Below are 6,000 nucleotides of genomic sequence, written 5' to 3' on the forward strand. Positions count from 1 at the left end.
TTATTACATACTCGTATTTGTTTAGCGTATTCTGAAGGCTATTAGCTCAATGGCAGAGCAATGTGCAAACTTTGCACAAAGGTATGGGTTTGAGTCCCATATAGCCTATTAAATTGCTAATCCTATGATAGGAATGTGTCATGATGCAAGTAATGCAGTACAATTACGATGCAGGAGGCTATAATTATATTCGACAATGGCGCGCAAAGCGATCATTAACAATGTGATTACCAATACGCTAATTTTCAATCTAAGTAAATGAAAGAATGGTATCTTATGGCCAATATGGGAGTCGAACCCACATCTTGTGCATTGCACAATACTCTACCATTTGAGCTAATTGGCTTTCAAAATAAGTAAAATGTAAATATTCATAATATAAAAACGGCAATGATGTCATGACGATATTATAAATGGAAGGTTCCCTCACCTTTGTACGGAGGAACAAGGAGAGAGAGCTACACTGTTGCACATAAGTAGTTCTTGTAAAGGCTAAGGAGTATAAATGTATAAGAGGTCATCCAATCTATGACAAGTAACTTCATCACATTAACCCTTTCATACGTTGTGAAATCGAGTCCTACATTTATAATGCAGACCCGTCTTGTCTGATGAGGTTGTTAACATCGATCAAGGAGTATCAAATAATTAAATATATACCATGTAAAGGTCATGGAGATAATAGTAGCAATAAGGTGATTACCTTACCTGTGAAAAGGAAGTCTTGCCATGAATATCTTGAAATTCATTAAGCTAGAAACATAATTCCCGAAGAACTTAGTTGGTGTATAAACAAAAGTGCTCTTAAGCTTATCAATTTTGTGAGTTCTACTCTCTAGCTTTGCAATATCACAGGACATGGGAGTATAGTGAATTTAAGCTATTTATTATGAAATCCTTACAAAATCACAAATATTATAAAAGAGGGAAAAAAAGAGATGAAACATGAATCATTCAGTCAATCCAAATAAAATTATCTGATTAGCTAACAATTTAAAACTTTTGGGAGAGTCATGCCACTCCAAATCAATCTCTCCACTAACCAAGTATGAAGTATTCCCTCCGTCTCAATCATTTGTTTAGGTTTGACTAAAATTTTCTTTTCAATGAATATAAAATGTAAACAAATGACTGAGAAAAAATTAGTACATTTAAAGACTTTTTGTCAGAAATAATACTATGTAATAAGAAATAAGTTTAGGTGCATCGAAATATGTATTAAATACACGAAAATAACAACTACATACCCCAAATAAAAGAGTAAATTTCTCTATGAATAGATCTTAAATTGGCGAACCCCTCTGCCACTTGATGTGGGATATGTCTCATGAGCCTTCTCAAATGCATGGAACCGGCCTGGTTGACAGAGTAGGTGCCATAAAATTAGAAAAACAATGTGACTTCTGTCCCAAACAAAAAGGGTAAAGAGTATATAAGGGGAGAACATAAATAAGAAACCATAGGATTTTCTTTCTCGACTTCTTTAGAAACACGAAGAATATGAGAAATAACAACAAGAGAACACGGAACGAGCTCACCATCGACTGGAACAGTATCTCCCTTAGTAAGATCAATCAAGGTAGGAGCCCTGGTTACCCTCTACGACAACGGTTTGGACATGGACGCATCAACCCCACTGGTGCTAGCAATACCGCCGCAGACTTGAATCGGAAACAGATGAAATATACTTGAAAATGAAAATGAAGAGTCGGAGAAATGGTGATGATGGTGGCAGTATATTAAAAAGGAAAGAGATACTTAGTGTGAGAGGTGGGGTATTCTATTATATTGGTATTTGATAAAGCGAGTAAATGTGTGGGGTTTGTTTCATATAAATTAAGTAAACAATTCTCTACTAAATGTCTTGCTTTACTTCACTGGAGAATGGGGAAGCGAGGAAATTGAGAACTAATAATGTTGATGAAAAACTAAGCAAACTTGTTAAAAATCTAGCACAATATCATAATAAGACAGAACGAGGACTAATAATTACAAACAACGATGGAATAAGGCCTAATTTTAAAAATTTAATGTCTATGAACCCTAACTTACAGCATGTCAATTTAGGTTAAAATCAGATTCCGTTTAAGAAATTTGACATAAGCTGTTAAACTTCAATATGTGAAAAGTTGACGAATGTACAAATTCGAAACGATTGAGGTAATTTATCAATTTTCCCAACCCTAATTTCAATTTAGCACCCCAAATATATGTATATAAACTCGAATCAACAATTCATAAACCCTAATTTGTTGACGAATTACCAAATTCGAAACACATAAAGTAAAAATTAAGGGAAGTTAATAGAGAAATTAAACAAACCTCGTCGAATTTTGATATACAGTGAACGATGATTCGATTTGCATCCCCATTAACGAAGGAAGCAACACAGTATTGAAGCTTGTTCTTCTGTTCGACGAATCAATTTTGTGATGGGGGAGAGAGAAAGAAATTTAAGAGAAAGTGATATCATTGAAATATTAGATTAGATGGTTTGGGGGTAATGAGCGTTTGATTTAATTTTAGCTGAATTAATTCCAGTCGTCCGTATTATTAGACATTTATTGGTTGTGAGTGGTTCTCACAGTTCTCATTATACTACTGGTTCTCACCGGATCCTGACCCTATATATATATATATATATAGAAATTGCATCAAGTGAGTCTAGGTATCTTAGGTGAGTCTAGCATTTTAATCTCATCCATTAGATCTACTCCTAATGAATGGCTGAGATTAATTCTAGCTCACCTATATAAACCCCAAATCATCATTTTCTACCGTCATAATTAAAGATTACTTTCTCTCTCTATAAGCACATCTCTCTAAATCTCATTATTCCTCTGTAAATTAATTCAACTCCTTCACAATTCCAGCAAAATTAATCTCAACCATTAACGCTACAACTTTAAAGATTTTTACATTCACACGTGTTTCACAGTTCATCCACGATTTTTGCAATTTACGATTCAATAATTCAGAGTAGATTAGTTAAACTCTGATTTCGCATCCTTCGATCGCGCATCTTCAATCGATCGATTTTCAGGTTAGTTATATTTGCTTTCGAAATTCTTATTCAATTACAACAAATCGATTTATTATTGAATTTCAATTTTTTTAATTGATGTTCAACTTAGAATGTCGATTTTATGAATTCAAGCAATTCGTGATTCTATTAGTTTAATCAATTCAAGCAATTTATGATTCAAGCAATCCAAGATTGAATCGGTTCAATAATTTAAACAATTTAATCAATTTCCGATTTCATATCCTTTAATTAAAATCGCATATTTAGATCGCATACCTTCACCTGATTTTTAGGTTTTTTTTTTCTAGATCTACACCTTTGTAGTTGCTTTTAAATTTTTATTCAATTACAGCAACTCGATTTGGTTATTGAATTTTTAATTTTCGTAATTGATGTTCAACTTATAATTTTTACGATACGTATTTTCGATGATGCTTTTTGTTTCTCGTATTTTATTTTCATTACTTGTATTGTTATGCATGATACTGAGAACAACATGCGTACAAATAATTTTATTACTGATTTTACTTTTGAGGTTCTTAGAATGCGTTTTAACTATGTGTATAAATTTTTCAGGGATCGCGTTTTCAATGACGATTACTGGAAACTTGAAACTTCTAATTTTTGTGATTTTATATAACTTCTGCTAGTTCGATTGTCCCGATTTTTTTCATTAAATTTGAAACCTCTAGAATGTGTTTACAATACGCACATTCTTTATGTTATTGAATTTGAATCATGCTACTGATTGTTCGCGTTTTGTTTGATGTGTCATTTTTTTAAACTAGTTTTAGCGCTGTTACTTACATGTTCATCAAGTTCGTTGCGGATTTCATTGCGGACTGTAATATTATTACTGTAACATTATTACTTCATGGAATATTCAGGTTTGACAAATCATATTCCTTCTTTTCAAGGCATGAATAGAAGGTATAACTTAATAGCGTAAAAATATGATTGCGGTAAATGTGAGGATTCAATTAGTTTTCTAAAATAATCAACGACACCTGTTACTGTAATAGCGTTACAGTAACATTAAAACTGCATGACAGAATTGAACTTAAAATATTCTTACAACATTGTATATTTGATGTTATGTGATTTTTTTCAAATAAATATGGTTTAACATTGTCACAAACTCACAATGATTTTACTTTGTAATGATGTTCTTTGTAATATTGTTCTTGTGAAATTATCATTAATAATGGACCACCAATTTCGCATATGGTTTATCTAGTAATTGTCGAATGTTTTGTTTTTGTTGTCGTGAAATTGAAGAAAGAAGAAGGTTTGAGAAATCAACCAACATAAAAAAAAGGCGCACATGGATACAATATATACAAAAAAAAAAGCAAGACGTTGAATAATCAATCACGGAGATAGGCATGAAGAAAGCAATGTTATTGAAGTGGGAATGCTAGTGGACACTTTTACCATTGTTGTGTTGTTTGTTGTATGGTTAACACCACTTTATTGTTTTAATTTATTAGATAACTTTGTACTTTCCTCGTAATTCCAATACAACCAATCCTTATTCTACCACGTCACAAAATAGTGCTACAAAGAACATCTCATTAATCAAAGTTGCACAGTGTTACTGTAACATCTTCGTTATATTTAATTCATCAATGGTATATCAATATTACTGTAACAATGTTACTGTAAAACATTAATTCATTAAACTAACATGACAACAATGTTACAATAATTATTATTTAGTTCGTGTATTATATAAGACGGTGTATAATGTAGTTCTGAAGTGTAATGATAAAGATTTTTTTGCATTTTTAAAGTGACGGTTATTCTTTGTAACATCATTTACGCAACAAAGTAACAATGATATAGTAATTGTGTTACTTTGTAACATCATTACATTTACGCAACAAAATAACACGATCTGATGAATTGTGTTCTTTGTAATATCATTAATTTATCAAAGTAACACATATACTATGTTAAACGATCAAACTTTAATTATTACAATAATAAAAAGCAAGTGAATACTGATTCGTCCTGATATGCTAAAATGTATGTGAAAAGCCTACAACAAGTATATATCATAATCATACATAATAAAAGTCTCTACTAGTATTTCAACTTCAATAACGTTGTTTTCTTCACGCCTATCTTCATGACTGATTTGTGAGTGTGGTACTTTTTTTTTATATACCATCTTTTTGGTGACTTTTTTTTTTTTTTTTTTCTGTAACTTGATTTCTCAAACTTCTTCTTCAAATTTCCTGACATTCAAAACAAAGCATTGGATCATTAATAATAAAAAAATATGCAAAAGCCGGTGGCCCTCTATTAGTGATCAACAATAATGTTATACCATCAAATTTAATTGAGTTAAATCTCACAACATCAAAGATACAATGTTTTAACACTATTTCAAGTTCAGTTCAATAATGATTGACCATTCCTCAATATCCATTATATTATGTAATGCAGTAACAATATTACAGTAATATTGTTAGAGTAACAATACCATAATAACAATGTTACGATAAGAATAAAGATAACAACATGTGCCGAGAATTTTACAAAACATAATTTAATCGTCATCGCTCCCAATTTTCATGAAAATTATCCAGATATGAATCTCACAATGTCATAACCCTAAATTTTTGTCAAATACTATTTATACTTAGAATTGACAATTAACAGTAAAAATGATATTATAACACGATTTAACAACTCATAAAATCGTAATCATTACATAATTTAATCGTAAATTAACCAAAAAAAACAAATTAAAACTATGAGTTTCTAACAATTTCATACCAATATTTCAGATTCAATTCAATAACAACTGATATTCCTCAATAATAACAACTGATATTCCTCAATAATAACTACAAATTAAAATTATTGCTCAATTTCACCATCTCATAACCCTAACTTTTCGCACAAACACTATGAATACATACAATCGACAATAATAATATGAACAATCGACGATAACAATAAGAACA

This window comes from Silene latifolia, chromosome 10 (assembly GCF_048544455.1).
Source record: "Silene latifolia isolate original U9 population chromosome 10, ASM4854445v1, whole genome shotgun sequence".
In the NCBI taxonomy this organism is placed as follows: domain Eukaryota; kingdom Viridiplantae; phylum Streptophyta; class Magnoliopsida; order Caryophyllales; family Caryophyllaceae; genus Silene; species Silene latifolia.